Source organism: Thalassophryne amazonica, chromosome 13 (assembly GCF_902500255.1).
Source record: "Thalassophryne amazonica chromosome 13, fThaAma1.1, whole genome shotgun sequence".
NCBI lineage: Eukaryota > Metazoa > Chordata > Actinopteri > Batrachoidiformes > Batrachoididae > Thalassophryne > Thalassophryne amazonica.
The window spans coordinates 46489851-46511051 of NC_047115.1; the positions used below are offsets into that span (position 1 = coordinate 46489851).

At 41.9% G+C, this 21201-nt stretch overlaps 1 long non-coding RNA gene across 1 annotated transcript; it reads right to left on the reverse strand.

Annotated features, from left to right (window-relative positions):
- Positions 1-590: 590 nt before the first annotated feature.
- Positions 591-20800, reverse strand: LOC117523418. The gene is made up of 3 exons (XR_004564501.1): positions 20567-20800; positions 3099-3108; positions 591-600 (listed from the first exon to the last, which is right to left on the reverse strand). It is a non-coding gene; the product is annotated as an uncharacterized LOC117523418 (long non-coding RNA).
- Positions 20801-21201: the final 401 nt, after the last annotated feature.

The following is a 21201-nucleotide window of genomic DNA, read 5'->3' on the forward strand; positions in this document are numbered from 1 at the left end:
CACATGATTCATCCGTTCCCCATGGACAGGAGCCTGTATAATTACATCCCCGTCCAATGTGATGAAGATAAGTACCATCCACATATTATGTTTTGGTTAGGCTTAAATTATTTGATAAAACATACGTTTGGGTACACAGACGTTTCTTAATTTTACCTACATTTTTATTCCCTGTCCCGTAAAAGCAAATTGGGAATGGCCGTTGTGATGACAATTTAACGTGATGATATTTTTGCGTTTCCCTTCAGTCTAGTCAATGGAGCAGCACTTGGGCACGCTTGTACGTCCTCTGTTGAAATCCCTATCATATAAGTGGTTGCACTGAGGCAAGTGGTGTTACATCTTATCAGATTTGCTGAGAACTGCTGCCCCCGAAATACAGTTTGATTATGCATCCGTATGATAAGACATTCTGTCACCCTAGCAGGGTACGGTTTAGCCGTCAGAGCTGGGTGTGTTGAGGATATAGGTATTTGCGAACAAACATAATAATTAGTAACGTAATTCCATAGCCAATAAATGAACATATCTGTACCACATATTAGTATGGTATATATGAGGGTGTCCATCTGTCTCGTTCACATTATGAATAAACCTCTTCTGATGTTGCTTGCGTTGTTCTCTGGCTCGGTCCACAGTGAGCTGCAATTCTTGGGTCAACCACCAGGCCAGGAATCCGAGGAGCACGAAACACACTAAGATCACAACACAACCGGCTGCCCTACCAACAGTCCGGCAGCGGCGGCGCTGAGCACGCCGCTCCGGGGTCTGCTGTAGTTCAGTCATGATTGCTAGGATACAGTGTTGTTAACCACCTCACCTAATAGTGCAAGGATCTCCCTGCTTCACTGGCATTGAGACAATCTATTGCTAATTAAATAGACTCCCTTTGTAGCCAGACTTCCCCTTACACTGTGGAGGCCGCCAACACACGCTGTATCTTACAGTGATGTATCCACGTTGATCTCTCCGCTATCTTTACTGCAGTTGGTGTTGTTAACAGCACTCGGTATAGACCTTCCCAACGAGGACTGGACCAGTTCTTCCTCTTAATCACTCTGATGAACACCCAGTCTCCTGGCTAGACTACTGGAAGGCCGTCCTGTGGAAGATCAAAATTATTCGGCAGTAAATGTGTTTAAGTTATCTCTTTCTGTGTTAATGTCTTTTTCATAAAATTTGCTAATGTTTGTTCCTCATCTGCTGTTTTAGTATCCATGTCAAAATTGGTAGACGATATGGTCGTCCATAAAGTATCTCAAATTGTGTTAACCCTGATGGTGTTGGTGTTATTCTCATATACAATTTTACTAGGTCCAACATTCAATCCAGGTTCGTTTTGTCTCTTCTATACATTTCCTTAATCTTATTTTTATTGTGCCCTTTGTCCTTTCCACTAATCCGGCACTGTGTGGATGATAAGCGCAATGAGTTTTGAGATTGACCTGTAGCGCTTCTCCTACGTATTGCACTATTGTATTAACAAAATGCGCTCCATTATCTGAATAGACTGTTTCTGGTATTCCAAATCATGGAATGATGTCTTTGCACAATGCCTTAGCCACTGTAAGTGCATCTGCATGTTTTGTAGGGAACAATTCTACCCATTTTGAGAAGGCATCAATTATGACTAAACAAAATTCCTTCCCTTCATGTTTACTCAGCTGTATATAATCCATATGAATCACTTGAAAGGGATATTGTGGTGTTGGAAATTTACCTCTTTGGGGTCTCAAATTGCCTTGTGAGTTGTGTTTTGCACATGTCATGCATGCTCTACAATGCTGTTTTGCATATGCATCGAACCCATAAAGACAAAAAATAGATTGCAATTGCGATATCATACCCCCTGATGAGACATGCGTCACGCCATGGCTCATAATAGCTGCCCATTTAAACATATTTTTTTTTGGCAATATGGGTTTCTTTTGTGGTCATATCCGGAGGGGTGTCATATAGGAGAAAAATAGAAAGAGCTGTTGCCGCCTTTGCGGTTTTGTCAGCAACGTCATTTCCTTTTGAAACACTGTCAGAGCCTTTGGTGTGAGCCGCACATTTGCATATAGCAATTTGGTTAGGCAATTTCACAGCGTACTGAAAGCGTACTGGCTGTCTGTATAAATTGATACAGCCGTACCTTTAAACAGATAGCAAGCTGCAGTTAAAGCAACTAATTCAGCTGCTTGTGCTGAAAATGAGGATGGCAATGAAGCAGAATCCAATACTTCTGAATTTGTGACAACAGCATATCCAGATTGTGTTTGTCCATAAGCGTTTTTAGTGGAAGAACCATCCACATACACAATTGTACTGTTTGGGATGGGTGTGTCCTGGAGGTCTGGACGTGCTTTCGTACAGACCGTAGCTACATCAAGACAATTGTGCGGCTCACCATCCTCAGGTAAGGGTATCAATGTGGATGGATTCAATGTTGTACATCGCTCTACCGTAAGATGTGGTTGTGATAATAGCAAGGACATACACGAAAGATGTCTTGCTGGGGACAAAAGGCTCATGTTTGTCTGCAACAGAAGTGCAGAGACTGCATGTGGAACTTTCAGTGTCAACTGATGGAATAGAACAACATTACTGCTACTTTGAACAGCCATAGAGGCTGCAACAACAGCCTGTACACATGGTGGTAGAGCACTTGCTACTGCATCCAATTTAGATGAGTAGTAGGCAACTGGCCTCAATTTTGAGCCATACACTTGAACCAAAACACTAGTCATGAACTTATTCTTACAATCAACTGTTTGAATGAATGGTTTACTATAATCTGGTAGTGCCAAAACTGTGGATGACACTGTTTGTTTTACTTTTACAAAAGCTTCCTCAGCATCTTTGTTCCATTCCAACACGGTTGACATTGAAATATCATCCTTGTACATCAAATCAGAAAGTGGACTAGTCAATTCTGCATAGCAGGGAATCCATGCCCTGCAGTAATTAGTCAGTCCAAAAAATGACATCATCTGCTTTTTGGTTTGTGGTTTTGGAGCGTGCAAAATTGCTTCCTTCCTGTCAGACAGGATTGTGCGCCCTGTGGCTGATAATTCATGTCCTAAATATTTTACTTTATCCCTACACAACTGAACTTTGTTTTTACTCACTTTGTGGCCATTATCAAATAAGAAACATAATAATGCTACTGTGTCAGTTATGCAGTTTTCTCGTGTGTCAGAGGCAATCAAATGTCATCAACATACACTAATAGTTGGCTATCTGCCGGTGGAACGAAATTAGCTAAACATGCTGACATGACTTGAGAATAAATAGTTGGGCTCTCTGCGTAACCCTGCGGTAATCTGGTGAATGTATATCGTTGTCCTTTAAAGGTAAAAGCAAACCAGAATTGACTATCTGGGTGTACTGGTACGGAAAAAAAAAAAAATGCATTACTGATATCTATTACAGAAAAACAACTAGAATTTAATCTCAATGAGCTTAACAGTGTGTGCGGATCTGGTACACATGGAGCTCTTTTTACTACAGCAGCATTTACTGCCTGCAGATCTTGAATCATTCTCCATCCCACTGAGGGCGGAGCCTTTTTTTACAGGAAATATGGGTGTGTTACATGGTGAATCTGGACATGGCACTATTACTCCTGCTGTTAATAAATTCTCTATTACTGGCCTGATTCCTTCAATTGCATCAGGTTTCAATGGATACTGTCTTACACATGGTCTGTATTCTGTTTTTGGTCTTATAACTACAGGTTGTGCATTTTTTTTATCAGTCCTACGTCTGAAGGACCTGTTGTCCACAATCCTGATGGTACAGAAGAGAGAAGATCGTCCTCTTCAGGACTCAACTGAAACACTCAGGATTGTGAAGTGGACACATCAATCTGTGTTCCAGCTGTCAGCACCAATGAGACATTAACTGGCACTTTATACAATTTAGTTGATGGACTGAACTCCGTTCGTGGTCCAACTCTGCTCCAATCAGTGGCTGACAAAGCTGTTATGACTGTCAGTCCCAATTCTTGCCATTCTGTCAAATATGGTTTACAAAGTGACACATGTAATGGCATACCTGTGAATCTCAATTTTAAAACATCTTCAGTGGCACCTGTTACTGTTATGACAGCTGTTGAGTTGCCATCATGAATCAAATCGGTCATTATCAGCTTCACAGGTGAAATATTTTTCAATTTGTTTTCATACACTGGTGTTCCTGGCAATATGCCACTATGGACTCTAAATACACTCAAATCTGCATCTAAACTCTATCCATGGTTCTCCTTCTTTCTGAGTTGTCCTGGTAATTTCAGTATAATTTATCTTTGGTCCTAACACTCCTTTTGCACGTGTAATCGTAGCTTCCACTCTCAAGACTAGATCATCATGTGTCAGTGGTACGCCTTGTTGATCTGCAGGATTCCAGTCTCCACGTACCTGACTCCATTTAGGGCCACATGCTTTCATCCACACCTGTTGGACTTCAGGTCCATTAAGGTGGTAAGATGTTCTAATGTTTTCTATATCCTGCATAAATCCCTCAATGTCGACATGTGGCGATGGTATCATGTCGACTGCTGCTTTGATATCATCAGCATTCCATGTCCGATAAACGAGCATGGTTGGTAGCTGTCCTGCTGTTTCTGCACGAGGATTTGGTACTTCTATCATAGGATAGGCACCTCCCTGATCACTATGTTCCACCATGGGAGGGGCTGTAGGCACTTTTGCTTGACTGCGTGTTTGTGGTTTTTCTGGTTTTTCTCTTTTTACCTTAGGTTTTACTGCCAAATCATACTGTGGTGGCAATACATCGTCATCCTCTGGTAGAGGAGATAAAGGTCTCTTTGCCACCGACGGTCCAGCCGGCGGTGGTTGTTGAGGCTGTTCTGGTTCTCTGTGCTGAATTATCACATCTTCTTCTGCCTTACCTACAGCTTTCTTTTTTCTTGCTTTCTCTAATCGTCGCTTCTCTGCTCCCTTCTGTCTGTTCTCTGCTTCTTCCTCCCAAAATGCCACTAAATCTGCCCCTACTTTCTGCATCTTTTTCTCATCACCTTTATGTTGCTGTTCTAACTCCTTCTTCAGCTTCTGTATACTGATCAGGTTCAGTCGTCCGTCAAAGTCATGTTTATTAATCCAGGTCTCCAATTTTTTGTTGTTTTTGGATTTTTTGCTTCCATAAATTTCCAGTCGTCAGTTGATAAATTTTCCTTATTTATAGACGTCTTACCCCCCATTTTTATTATCCCTTGTTATAATTTGGACTTCAGACGGGGGCACACCTAGGGTGTTCTAAATCTGAAGTTTTCACACTTTCTTTGGACGTGACAATTAATTTGCCGTCGTGTGGTTGATTCCTTTCACCTCCCCGTAGGAAGCGGAATCACTTGCCTGCTGCTTCCACATGCACGGTTGTCACTAACGTTGTCCAAAGTATTACACACACACAGTTTTCACACAGTTATTTACACTTGCGCAAAACACTATTTACACATAGAAACACTCCTAATAATCGTACGCGCATTCTTATGTCAGGGGAGCTCGCCCTCTCGTGAAATTTAACTAATGTCCTGCATTAGGGGACTCCGCCGTCCCTGCCAAATTTAACTGCTTTTTTACAGTGCACATATTTCTACCCGGGATTTCCTTTACGTATTAAAACAGAGGAGTCCGTATCCTCCTTCCGGAATTTAACTACTTGCGTCCCTCGCAACCGTAGAGGAGTCCGCCCTCCTCGCGGAGTTTAACTGCTTTGCATTAACAGACGATTCCACGCCATCGCTTACGGAGTTTAACTGTTTTATGTGATCACTTTTATCCCCTACCGGTACGCGTATATAAACAGAGGAGTCCGCACCCTCCTTACAGAGTTTAACTGCTTTGCATTAACAGACGATTCTGTATCATCGCTTGCGGAATTTAACTGTTTATGTGATCTGATCACCACTCACTCAGTACTATTTACAAAGAAATTCTACTCACTGACTCGACTTCCTGTCTGTCTTCTTCGGGAAAATCTCGTCAACCAGACGATGCCAACGGTGGTCGACAATTGCAGACACGATCAATCGATCGGACCTTGGCCAAGGATTTACGTCTGGACTTGACGACCTCCGCTGGACACCTCCGGTATTGTTGAGCTCCCGGACGAGCCCCCAGTCAATGTTGGGTATTTTCTCCTCCAAACATTTTTAAAACCTTTAACAAGACAAACAGAGTCAAGAAACACCAGTGAGACAGAAAGTCAAATATTACGCGCGGAGTGCGGCCAGGCTGTACACCAAGGCTACACTAAAGTCTGGCCTGCTTTTCCGCTCTTTTTATTAAGAGACGCCCTCATCACATAAACAAGAAACTTGTCCTAAGGGTGGGGGTAATGACGCAAGACAAGTTTCTTCCCATAACATAAACGCATACGTCAAGTGCAGCTGTAAGGAAGAACACTTCAGGTCAGCACATCTCGTTCGTCTGTTGCAGTTATCAGCTGTTTTGCATCTGCCTGGAACACTAAGCATCACAATCAGTCAAAATTCAACCTTCAGTTCTTTTACTCCCAGTCGTTAGCGGCTACGAAAACAAAGTTATGTTATAACAATAAGTACATCCAGTCCTTCATTCCCAGTTCAGATTGACCCCAGAGTGCTAAAACAAAATTGAATTCTCAGGATTGCATTAAGACAGGTGCAAAACAGCACATCTCCGTTCTCATGAGAAAGAAGACAAAGCTAAAACAAGGTTGAATAACACGTACGTTCTCAGGGTGAAGTGCAAAACAGCACAACACCGTTCTCATGAGAAAGAAGACAAAGCTACAAATGTTTAACAGTGATAACATATATATATATATATATATAAAATCCTTAACACAGATGATACGCGTTTCTAAGATCAAGCTTGGTAAAAATCTTGGCTCCATGCAGGGGCGTGAACACCGAATCCAACAGGGGTAACGGGTATCGGTTGCGAACCGTGATTTCGTTCAGCCCCCTATAATCGATGCATGGACGAAGTCCGCCATCTTTTTTACCCACGAAAAAGAAACCTGCGCCCATCGGGGAGGTGGAATTTCGGATCAACCCGGCAGCTAACGAGTCCCGGATGTAGGTCTCCATTGATTCGCGCTCAGGCCGTGAGAGGTTGTACAGTCTACTGGACGGGAACCCACTGCCTGGAACCAAATCGATGGCACAATCGTACGGACGGTGGGGGGGGAGTGTGAGCGCCAGATCCTTGCTGAACACGTCGACAAGGTCGTGGTACTCCACCGGCACCGTCCCCAGATTGGGCGGGACTCTGACCTCCTCCTTAAACAAGCTCCATGGGCCCGTCTCCTCTGTGCAGCTGGTGCCCTAAATGTTGCCCTACTCGTGTCCATAGATTCGTCAGTAGGGGGAGCTGTGGCCCCACGGAGCGCAGGGGCCGTGGAGCGTGGGGAAGGCGGAGCGCGGTCGGAACCGGAAGGGAGAGGGACGGCGCGTGCCCGGCCACGCCCTTCGTCTTGTTCCCGCCGACGTTCTTCTAACCGGTTGTCCAACCGTATGACAAGATCGATAAGCCCGTCTAAATCCCGCGGTTCGTCCTTAGCCACCAGGTGCTCCTTGAGAACCAAAGACAGTCCGTTTACAAAGGCAGCGCGGAGGGCAGCGTTATCCCAGCCGGATCTCGCAGCCGCGATGCGGAAGTCGACTGCATAAACAGCTGCGCTCCGGCGCCCCTGTCTCATTGACAGTAGCACGGTTGAAGCGGTTTCTCCTCTATTAGGGTGATCGAACACGGTTCTGAGCCCCCTCACAAACCCATCGTATGTCAGAAGGAGCCGTGAATTCTGCTCCCAGAGCGCTGTAGCCCAAGCGCGTGCCTCACTGCGAAGCAGGTTTATGACATAAGCTACTTTACTAGCATCGGTCGCGTACATAACGGGACGCTGTGCGAAGACGAGCGAACACTGCATCAGAAAATCCGCGCACGTCTCCACACAGCCTCCGTACGGCTCTGGAGGGCTTATGTATGCTTCCGGGGAAGGAGGGAGAGGTCGTTGAACAACCAGTGGAACGTCAACGTTACGCACAGGATCTACGGGAGGGAGAGCCGCAGCGGCGCCCGGAGGGCGCGCTTCCACCTGCGCGGCGAGAACCTCCACCCTGCGGTTCAGGAGGACGTTCTGCTCGGTCATGAAATCCAACCGAGTCGTGAAAGCGGTGAGGATCCGCTGCAACTCACCGATTACCCCTCCCGCGGACGCCTGCGCGTCCTGTTCTTCCATTGGCCGTTCAACAGCCGGTTGACGCCCCTCGGGATCCATGACGCTGGCCGAGATATCCTGTTGGGAAAGTGTAGGAACACGGACCCACAACAGGGGGCGCAAATGAACGGACAATGGAGTAAGTCAAAATAACAACGCTTTACTGTTGTGAATGTGCACAACGAATACAACCAATCACAGCAATGGACAACAGTCAATTCACAAAAGTGTCGTGTGGGCAGGCTCGAAGATAGGAGACGCCTCTCCAAGGTAAGACCGGAACCACACGGCTTCCTCTGCCACAGGACCCCGGGAATACTGGAGCCGCCAAGTCCCGAACTCCCAGGTGGCCACTGCCTCCGCGTGTCGGACCTGGTACTGCTGGCGAGGAGCAAAGAACAGTTAGATGGGGGCGCGTATGCACCCAGGACTCCGAACAGCAGGAAAGGTACCTCCACCTCTCGTTGGAACAGTAATCCAAAAAAACTAGCTCAATCCAAAAGATGCACTCTATTTGCTTTGATACGTTACCTCTCTGGTAGAAACGATATCTCGGCAAATGAGGTGGAGATGCCGTCCTGCTGATATACCTCCGTAGTGATTGGGATCAGCTGTCTCCGGTGATGGGTGACAGCTGTCATCCTGGCTGCTCCTGTAAGGCGGCAGCGCCCTCCGGTGCCTGTAGCCCGCACTCCAGGCAGGGCGCCCTCTAGTGGTGGTGGGCCAGCAGTACCTCCTCTTCAGCGGCCCACACAACAATTACGAGATCTTTTCTTGTGATCTTTTCACCGTAATTATGGTGTCTATTTTTTTTAAAATCCAGCTTCCATACAATGCGCTTCCATACTTCCAATCCCTCAGTAAAGACAAGTGTGAGAATTCCTAAGTTATAATCAAAAATCATTTGATTTGTAACCGGTGGTGGTGCTTTGTGATTACAAAAGGGTGGTTTCCTGGATTAATGAAATTCCTCCAGGTAGGGGCACAGGGCACCCAAACTGATATGCAACTGGCCAGGAGTTAACCCCTCGTTCTCCCTGGTTATGGTTATGACAGGTGCCACACTGACCAGTGCCTTGCACAGAACCATGTACTATCATTATCCACAAAGAAAACATCTTTATGCAACTGATAAATTAAATTCCTACAGGAAGGTGCACGGGGCATCTCACCAAAATCAGACGTCCTCCCTTCTTTGTGAATTACATTGATCTTGATGTGCTGCCGGTGTGAAACAGGGGTTTAGGGACCGTCAACAAATGACCATGGCGAAAGGAAATGCTTTTATTAAAAACTCAATAACATCACATTTATGGTTTGTAGCGCCACCAAACTCACATCACATCCTGGTTGTAGATTGGAAAAATGTACTATTATATAATTTTGAAGATTTTTATTGGAATAAATTTGAAGAAACCTTTTATTCATAGCTTGTACTGCCACCAAACTCGCATCACACATCAATGAACTCCCTCTGGTTTGTACTACAGCTCTCAGTTTGGAAAAAGGTCACTGTGAAAAATTTTGAAGAATTTTTCAATATTCAATAGCCTCATTGTTATAAGGTATAGTGACACAAAATTCACTGCACACATGAATAGTCTCCTGCTGGCTATACTACAGCACTCAGCTTGGAAAAAGGTCATAAAAATTATGCTACTGAAAATTTAAATAATGAAAAATTCTCCAAATTTTTTCACAATGACAGTTTTACACACAGAGTACTGTAGTGCAGCCAGACAGTTCACTGATGTGTGATGTGATGTGATTGTTACGCTAACCTAAATTATGAGATCTTTTCTCATAATTACGAGAGCAGGGGTCCAATTTTTTTTTTTAATCCAGTGAATATAATGTGCTTCCATACCAAATATCTTTGGACATTTAAAAAAAATTCCATCCATCCATCCATTTTCTTCCGCTTTATCCGGAGTCGGGTCGCGGGGGCAGCAGCTCAAGCAAAGCCGCCCAGACCTCCTGATCCACACACACCTCCCCCATCTCCTCCGGGGGAACCCCAAGGCATTCCCAAGCCAGCCGAGAGATGTAGTCCCTCCAGTGTGTCCTGGGTCTTCCCTGGGGCCTCCTCCCAATGGGACGTGCCCGGAACACCTCTCCAGCGAGGCATCCAGGGGGCATCCGGAAAAGATGCCCGAGCCACCTCAACTGACTCCTTTCGATGTGGAGGAGCAGCGGCTCGACTCTGAGCTCCTCCCGAGTGACCGAGCTCCTCACCCTATCTCTAAGGGAGCGCCCAGCCACCCTGCGGAGGAAACTCATCTCAGCCGCTTGTACTCGCGATCTCGTTCTTTCGGTCATGAGCCAAATCTCATGACCATAGGTGAGGATCGGAACGTAGATCGATCGGTAAATCGAGAGCTTTGCCCCCCTACTCAGCTGTCTCTTTACCACGACGGTCCGATACAGCGACCGCATCACTGCAGATGCTGCACCGATCCGTCTATCGATCTCACGCTCCATCCGTCCCTCACTCGTGAACAAGACCCCTGAGATACTTAAACTCCTCCACTTGAGGCAAGAACACTCCACCGACCTGAAGAGGGAAAAGCACCTTTTTCCGGTTGAGAACCATGGCCTCGGATTTGGAGGTGCTGATTCTCATCCCGGACGCTTCACACTCGGCTGCAAACCGCCCCAGTGCACGCTGAAGGTCCTGATTTGATGAAGCCAACAGAACCACATTGTCCGCAAACAGCAGAGACGAGATTCTGTGGTTCCCAAACCAGACCCCCTCTACACCCTGGCTGCGCCTAGAAATTCTGTCCATAAAAATAATGAACAGAACCGGTGACAAAGGGCAGCCCTGGCGGAGGCCAACGTGTACTGGAAACAGGTTTGACTTACTACCGGCAATGCGAACCAAGCTCCTGCTGCGGTCGTACAGGGACCGGATAGCCCTTAGCAAAGGACCCTGGACCCCGTACTCCCGGAGCACCCCCCACAGAAAAAAAAAAAAATTAAAAACCCCTTAAAAAAATTTTTGATTCAATAAAATTGCTTTCTTTGTATTTATTACTGACCATATATTAAAATGTAGGGTACCAATAATTTTGTCCATGTGTGAATTCACTCACTGCATTTGTGTGTTTGGAGCAGTTTTCATTATAAAAGGTTAAACATGTCTGATATTACCTTTGCTTCACAAAACACAAATTGGGTGGTACCCATATTTGATTGATCTGCAGCTGTCGACTTTAATTATTCTGGAGGAGACTGACGGAGTATCTAGAAGGCCAGACAGATTTGTTTTCTGGAAAAATTAGCTCACTTAAAAGACAAGACTTGACCTAATGGGAAGCAAGGACAGAACCAAGTCCCATAAGGGACGGGCATTGAGGAAGAGGATAGCCTTGAGTGGAAGACTCACTAAAAAAGAGAAGAAATCAATACAATGGAAGCCTTTCCGCAGTACAGGACTGCTAAAAGCCTACTTTTTTTATTGCTCAGCAGTCACTTCTCTTCCCAACAGCATGAAATCTAAATGTTTCTGACTCCGTTCTGGTACTTATCACCCAATTAAGTAAATAATTGTAAGTGACAAGAGTTTCTGTGGGTCATTTAGGTGATTTTCGGCACTCTGGGGATTTAACCAGATTGCCAGCCTAAGGGGTTTTGCAGAATGAGATTTGTATGGCAATTAATTTATTTAGGACATCTATTTAAAATTCAGTCACCACGATGTCTTGGTCTGTATTTGCCATTGTTGGTATAACATTATTATGAAATGAGTCACTTAAACATCTGAGCTGACCTTGGCTGGCAATTCTATGAGAACCAAAGCAAAGGCAAGTTACAAACTCAAAATCGGGGCTCTTATTTAAATAATAATAATAATAATAATAATAATAATAATACAAATTTATATTGGAAATGTTGTGAGTGTCTTATGTGATGATCTTTCTCCACAGTGCTGATTTAGGGTTGCTTCAGACTGAGTTTTGCTTTTTCAGGAACATTAAACTTTTTTTAGTGATGCACCATTTACCCCTGTCACAGCAGTTTGAGTCCTTACTTACATTTTTTACCACATCTCTTTAAGCTGTACAAAATCCTCCAAACCATTACCAGCTGCCTCCCTGCCCACGAGGCTGCAAGTGTGGTTACAAAGAACAGAGAAACTCCAAAAATAAAAATAAAAACAAATTGGGAAAAAAAAAGATGACTATCTTGTGATTTAACATAACTCATTTAAACAGGCTTGGTGGAGAACAGATCACATACAACAAGATCAGCATACACACAGTTGTGGTCACCATTAACCTAAAAGCTAGCTTCGCTAACCGCTAATCTATGTTTACTGTGATCACACTACACCAGTAAACCACTGAAACACTTAGCTGAAGCTACCCATAAATGCTAACTCTAACATTTATTATATGATTTTAGCATTGGCTTGATTTTTTTGAGCTATAAAACCCAGAAAAACAGACCTAAAGAGCTACTATTTTAATATGTTGTAGCATAAACATGGCAGTTCTTACAAAGCTTCAGCGTGCCAGGATCAGATGACAGAGAGAACATAGCGAGGGCCGACTTCCTATATGCTGCATTGTAATTGGCTGAGCGCCGGTCGGCATTTTGAATGTGTGTAACTGGGTGTTGCTATAGACGCACAATGGCAGTCTTTGTGTCACTCTAGAGTCGTATTAGAGACAAAAGTTTCTGTTTATGTGCATTTTTCATGACCATGGATCATAACTATCATACCAGCAACATCAGAAAAACATCAAGATCTAAAGGAACCGAGTGTTCGGCTATCAATTGCACCAAGTACACTAAAACAAACAAGGAAGTGGCATTCTACTCCTTTCCAAAGGGTATCGTTTGCGACATCAGTAACCTTTTTGCTTAACGATTCTCTTATCAGTCCTTCAGAGTGGCCATTGTTTTGGGGGGTGTTGGTCAGGAATATTTCTCTACATTGATTACAGACCCCGCAACGGGTCTGTAATCAACTTTTCTGCAGCGCAGCTTTGCTTTGAACCTTGAACCAATCAAAGCAGTGATTTGCAGATTGAAGCAGTGCTTTGATCTAATGCTTCTTTGATTCATTGTTTTATTTCGCTTTATCTTAATTTTCCCCCGATAAAACCCTAAAGAGCATATGTCTGTGAGTGATATTTCCTTTTTTATGTTAAACCGACCTGTTATGGTCTTCTGAAACAGTTGATAGATGTATTTTATAACTTAAAAACGGGACCGATGCTAATGCGTTAGCATGTCTATGACATTTTCAATGTTAAAGTTAGCATTAAGCTGTTGCAGCTGTCAGCACGTTTGTGTGCATTTGTTTTCTGTATAATAATGACTCAGCGTTTGTTGTCGTAAAAGAGTCAAATGTATTACAAATTGTAATATTTTGAAATTTATTTTTGTTTGTATATTAATAATAATAATAGCAACAACAACAATAGTAATAACTAATAATGCTACAATACAATTTTAGAGAAAGAGACAAAAAGAACCTGATTAAAAACACAACAGAAAATATAAAACTAAATGTAAAATGTAAAACTAAAAATATAATACATCAGGCTGCCTAAGTTATAATATACTTACAGTGCCTTATTTTCCACTCTATACACTCCACAATCATAACAGCTGTTTAAATAAATGTTTGTAATAGTAGTTCCTTGTGTTCTAAAGTCAAATAGTGCATTACAGTAGCTTGTAGTGCACTAATGAGAAGTTTTGTTTACAAAACGTCACTCCACTGCAGCAGCCAAGCTGCCCCAGTTACACACAATCAAAATGGCGTCCAGATTACATCATTTTGTGGGGGTCAGCCCTCTCTCTATGTTTTCTTTTTATTTAATGGAGTCCTTCAGGGACCCATAATGCAGTGCAGTTTTGGAACAATGATGGTATTGCTGTTGGCTGTTAACTGGAGTTAACATTAAAATGAGCAATCTTTTAACATAAAATTTATGTGTAGAAACCAGTACTTGAAACAACAATTAAAAAAAGTCACCAGCAGATTTGTGGATGTCAACAAACTTTATGAACAAAATATAACTGAGTCCAGCTTACTCCTTATATAATTCCTTAACTATACTTGTCTTTTCCGCACTGATTACTGCACACAGCAAAAAATCAGAATGCTTGTTTTGCTTTGGAATGCTTTAAAAGACTGATTTTCACACATCTGTTCACAGCTAAGTGAATGCAGGCTGAGACCGGAACCATTCCCAGTGTCCATGGAATTATGGGTCCCTGAAAGAATCCATAATGTAATGAATGCGTTAACTGTGACTTCCTGATCCCCCATCATCTCAAGGTGATACTTGTTGCCTTTGTGCAATGTGTTGATTTGGCTTATACGCCTGTTTCCTATTTCCCACTTCCGGTAGTGGTCAAAGGGTCAAACGGAGTTCACATTCTCGACTCATCATTTTCACTATAGGAAAAAGCTTTCATTTTTGCTCTTTCGCAGGCATTTATTGCCAACTATTTCTTCATAATTAGCCAAATTTCCCAATCCACAGATATAAATGTACAATTTGATGTATATTTTGTTGGTTTAAACTATGAAACTTCCCAAAGTATTCGTTTGGTAAAATCATGGATAACACCAAAATTTCCAGTAACTCAGGTTTTGTAATTGAGATTGACTTGTTTGAAAATGGAAATATATTATGAGGCAATGTATATGAAATTTCACAAAATCACCCCATTTTCCCAGATTTTCATAAATTCATGAAATTTCCTGTAAAGTAGCATTTCAGCAAAATGATACCAAATTGAGGACCATAAATCTTCCTTTTTAAATCTCTTTGCCAGACAACAAAAATTAAATTTCTGAACAGAGATTAGCTAGGGATAAGAATTATTTATTTTCTTATTTATTACTAGCTGAGTTACCTGTTCTATGCATGGGTAGAATTTTAGCCATGTCATTGTGTATTTCATGTCACTTTAGTTAAGGTGTAGTAAGTTGCATTGCATTGTGTGTATGTTGTCATTCATTTTCATAGAGCAATTTGTGACATTCATGAGAGTCAAGTAGATGATGATAAAAAGGTGATAGCATGTTATATCACTGTACTGCTCTGGCTTGTTGTACACAGCAGGTACATTTTAATTGAAAAAAAAATGTGTGTTTTAACTCGCACACAATGCGAGCTGGCCTGTTGGGATTGTAATTAAAGTGCACCCTAGCCAGCCACTACTATGTAGTAAGTAAAGTGTAATACTTGCTACCTCACCTGAGTACCACGTCAACTGCGAAAATAAGGGCTCCAGTGAGCGGATTGTGATATGTGTGTGTGTGTGTGTGTGTGTGTGTGTGTGTGTGTGTGTGTGTGTGTGTGTGTGTGTGTGTGTGTGTGTGTGTGTGTGTGTGTGTGTGTACACTTTCAACCTGAGATCCCTAGTGACCTCCCCCTTGGAGCCCCTAGTCACCATAGCAAGTTTGGTCTTGATTGCTTAATTACTGTGGCTGTGCATAGCAAACACACACACAGACACACACGCACGGTCAGCTTTATATGTTAGATTAGTATTTATTTTTAATTTACAGCATTGGATATTTTTACCTTATTACCAAGTGATCCATTAAATAAAAGCAGATTAACATTCTAGGAGTCATTTGGTTATCTGGGAAATTTGATCTCAGATTATTTGCATAGTTTTATCAGAGATTATGCATAGAGTCTATAAGTCATATTATCGCTCAAGTACAATTGATCTCATTCACAACTTAATTCAAGTCCATGCAGCTCTATTTTAATCGTATTTCATGTTCAGGAGTCGAGCCTGTGTGTGGAGGCAAGGCCCACCAGAAATAACATCGCACTCCACTTCATTGCCACACAATGTCACATGCAACACACTACAGAACCACTCAGGTCATAGGTGGTAACTATCTTGACACACGAGCCATCAGCCAAGGCCAGTACCCACTTGGCCTGGGACAATGCAGATGAAGTATGCTTTTCAAGGATGCAAACAGGTAACCTGAGCATACCTGGAATTGAACACTTATCTATAAATCGGGAGCCCAACTCCTGTGCCACAGAGCCACTTGCAGTGTTCTTTTGGATACTGATTGCCCAACATGGTGCCCCTTTCCCACTTCCCATAGTGTTATCGCCTGGTCCTTTTATGCTGACACCTGTCACAGTGACACTATGCTGCCTTGGAGAGCTGAGAGCTTCTTCCAGAAATGATTCCGGCACATCTTTCTTGGCAGTGGTTTTGGGATTAATGCTTTACACAGCAAAAGATAGATGTTGAGTGAGAACCTTTCCAGATAGTTTGTTGTCAGTAGTGACTTCTGATTCTGTGAAGACATGTTTATAGTGTGCTGAGGACATTAAAAAGAGATTTATAATTAGCATTTTGGGTAGTGGTTGAGCTATTGACAACAGAAATAAAATAACCTCAGACAGCTTTAAGCCATTTTTTCTTGTGTTGTTAAATGTTCAGCATTTCAAACAACTTGTAAATCAGAAACTGTTACACAGCTGAATGCAGTACCTTGAAGCTATACCTTCTGACATTGGACACCCACCATATGTAAGAAAGGATTTTCACTGCCATACTGTGAAAGCACAGGCAGAATGAAAACGCGCCACTCAGTCTATCTTATTGGACCAGTCTTATCTGGAATGGTCCATGACATCTCACTTTAGCCTGGAAACACCATAAACATTTATTATGTTTGTCTTAGTAAAACAACAGTATCAGTCTCATTTCAGACACAATACTTTCCTAAAGTTGATATGAAGCACAAGCTGTAAAAACACTATTTGTGATCGTTTTCCCCATGATGTACAGCACCATAACACTTCACATTTTCATCATTTGTTTTATCATTTTCAAGAAAATGTAATGCTTATAAAAGCTACAGCTTTGTCATTTTGAATTGGAACATTTTTAAATAAAAAAGGTAAAGATTGAGTTCTTAATGCTGGAAAAGGAGCATCAGAGGAAGCAAGACTATTATTCAACCAAAAGCTGACAGCTGGGGACTCCTGAGGAGAGAACATGTGACTACTCATGACCTGTACACATGAACTTTGTACTTACATACAAAGTTCTTTATCAATGCCCAGTGACAGGCAAAAAAAGATAATCGGTCCAGGTAATATCAAAATCCATGAGGGGAAAAACTCTATGAACAGTAGGTAAAACAGGCAGGAGGTAAAAGCACAGGAATGCCAGGCACCGTAGTCCAAGGAAGCAGGCTAAAAGGCAAAGCCTTAGTCAAGTAGCAAAACTCAACAACGGGAAGACAAGAAAACACTGGAGTAATGGAAAAGCATGGCATGACACAAATAGATATTGCAAGGTTGAGAAATATTTTTTGAGCCTACTGGTCACAACCAATAGCATTAATTTTGGTACTGATCCCCCGGTCCAAGTTAGTGGCCCCAGGTATTTGGAAGCTCATAGCCTCCAACGGCAAGCCGGTGAGACTCAGAGTAGCATTAATCATCACATCATGCCCATGTACTTCTGGCCTTGTACTTGTCTTATGCAGCCCAAACAGCTGTGTAAGCTCTATATCTCTGATTTTTTGGGGCAAAAATTATATTTATTGCTTCTCAGATGAGTATGATCAAAATTTTATGATTGTTGAACAAAATCATGTTAAAATTTCACATCACATTCAGATTTTGTAGCAAAATACAACAGTTGATCTCGGTTGACTTTTTATGTGTGCCATATATGGGCATGCAGTGTTGCAATGGTAACTCTCGCTGAGTCTGTCTGGACCACGCTCTGCTCTGCTACTCTTTCTGTGCACTGTTCCTGTTAAAGACATTCTATTTAAGACTAACGTAGCTTGCAGACACCGCATATTTTTACAGGATTCTCTTTTGCTGACTGAGCTTCATTCATGAAGTCAGTGGTGTGACTGAGTGGCACAGTGCGGGTCATTGTGATCTGCATGCAATGACTCAGGATTGCCTCTGTAAAGCGCCACCAGTGATGTTAAAATTAAACAATCTATAAATATTTTTATTAAAGTAACTGAATTAATGCTGAAATTTAGCATTTCAACCATTTTTGAATGTGTAATTCTGACTGCACTGTGGTGGCATACAGAACCAAAATTTTTATTTATTTATTATTTATTTTTATTGTGTCACTGTCCAAATACTTATGTGTTTCTCAATTTGTGAATGTGAAATTTCCCAAATTGGACCAGACCACACTAGAATTGTTCTACTGTGCTAAATTCCCACAAGTGCGCAAAGGTCTCCTATGAAAGCAGATATATGGTTAAAATTAAACCCTAACCCTTATCATAATTCATTATATATATATATATATATGTGTGTGTGTGTGTGTGTGTGTGTGTGTGTGTGTGTGTGTGTGTGTGTGTGTGTGTGTGTGTGTGTGTGTGTGTGTGTGTGTGTGTGTGTGTGTGAAACTAACACGGTTGCTTGGTAGGTGAGACAACAAACAATAAATAACTAAAAGTTAAAAGATTTTTTTTTCTTCCTTTGTTAAAAGACGTTAACAGACCTTTCCATGTGAATAAAAACATGATCATTTTGTTGGTTTACACCCCAACAGAGGATCTGAACTCAAAAGACAGACCAAATTGATCCCAATTAAGTTTTAAATAGTAAACAAGTCATGAGGTGTTTATTGTGCTTACTACTTACCACTCTTGTAAAATATGAAAGGATTATTAACCGAGCAAGCGAGATTAATAATTCGTTTATTATATGGCTGTTATATGCAAACTTACAGTGTGTTGGGCTCGTTCTCTTTCAACTTGCTAATAAATGATTCTCTTACCTGGTAAGCTTTCAATCTGTGTGTTTTTCCGAAGCTGACCTAGATATTTATGGAGTACGTTCAAGTTCGTTTTTCTAATCGTGCCTTTTAGCTGCTGTGTGACGTCATGCGCGTTGTCATGGACAACTGTCATGGTAACCAGTAATCAGCCAATCAGAGCGCGCGTCGCATACATGTCACTTTCGGCGAAAGCGGACCTGAAATGAACCATTGTACATTAAATTGACTTGAAAAGTGATCAAATATATGTATTTGTATTTAAACTCGGTGATGTTGTCATCGGCCAATAATGGCCACCAGAGGGCGCTCGGTCTAAAGTCCAGCCCCAACCCATATTTGCTCTTTGAATATGTGTGATTTTGCACAGATAATAGGACACAATTAACTTGATAACATTTTAGAGCAGTTTTATCAAATAAACATCCAAGCAGCTGCAACAAATAAGCTAACACGTTTGCCATGCTGTCATCAACTGATATGAAAGTGTTACCTGTTGTTGGTGCGTCTCCAACCTGGAACACCCAGTGTGAAACTCGTTTAAAAAGCGTTTCTACCCATAAATAATGGTTTCGAGTGGGTTATTTTCCGAATTTATCGCTACCCAGTTGAGCAAAGTCTGGGCGTTTTAAATTTCCCTCGTCTGTGAAGCTCTCACTGTAAACTAAACAAACCAGTGTATATATATATATATATATATATATATATATATATATATATATATATATATATACCTAGTTGATATTGATGATAAGAAGTGAAGTGCCTTTGATGTCCAGCATAATTTGAAAAAGTGGAATGAGTCACGTCTTTTGGTTGAGACCTGATTGATTTGATTGTCGTTGGTTTGTAGGTTGATTTTGTTGAACAAATTATCATAGCTGGACTGGAGGGTGTTTTTGGTTGGTGAAGAATACAGCAGAGGGTGTTGGTTATGATGGATATTTTCATTTTCCACTAAATATAGAAAATACTTTTTTTTTTTCTCCAATGTGAATATTGACAGTCTTCTCTGTGGCTATATTGTACAAATGACTAATTTAAAAAGGTAGTTGTAACGTGCGGGTTTTGTTCAATTTCTCCCACCTCACTGTTGCCGTTTAAAGGCCGCAGTTGTAAATTTTGTCCTTTTTTTTTTATTATAAGATGTGACAGATGAACGTGCAAGTAGAGGAAAGGCAAAAAAAAAAAAAATAATGGGCTTGATTCGGTGTGGGGGTGTGCTGAGTATTTCAGACATTGGCGTTAATTAAGAATGTTGTGCTTGCAGTGTGAATTAGCAACTGGACATGAAGTTGAGCAGCTCTGGCCATGTTGAAACTTGTCAAATGCTGTAGTTAGCTTCCTGCTAACTGTTTCATTTTGTGTGTGTGTTCCTCCTGTGTATATATTTCTCTCTGGTCTTTTTGATTAATTTGTTAGATTTGAACTTGAAAATCCTGAATGAATCATGTTTTTTTTTTTTTTTTTCATTTTGTGTGTAGCTTTCAGTGTTAGCTTCTCCCTCCATTGCATACTGGATGCTTGGGGTGATTATTTGGTGTTTCATATATTCATAAGCTTTAGATGCATTTTAAACCACTTTGTCTTTTGTCACTCTGCCATATTCTAGTATATAAGAATGCCTTGAAACATTGTGCATTAAACCAAAGTCGTCTGTTTTGGTGTGAAATTGAGCATTGCACTGATGAGCTTTTGTAATTTGGTCTGTTTTCCATGATTCAGGAAAAAATGCTTGTAGAAAAACTAAATGATAATGATTGATGGCTAAACATGTTTTATTTATATGTCCACCAATTGGAATGGTGAAACTTTTGTTGTGTGTGTTGGGGGGGGGGGGGGGGGGGGGGTTGTCTTTGGATTGCACATGTTCTGTTGCTTACCATTCACAAGCTTTTTTTTTTTTTTTTAAAGAAATAAATCAGTCACTTGGTGGCATCAGGCTACAGCCCAAAGACCTAACTACAGAGAACAGACTCCAGTTTTGCTCAAGCTGCACCCCCATTTGTTCATTCTCTGCATGTGAAGGCCCCTTCATCCAGTCATGGAGAGATATAATCCAATTCTCTTCATTTGCCACATAAGCTGCATTCCCTAATAGTATGGCATCATATGTTGGCATGCTGGTGTGTCATAACACCACCGGTATCCATAGACACTGATAGATGTTCATTGTCCTGCCTTTCTGCAGTGTATCCGACAAGTTAGTCCCTGTAC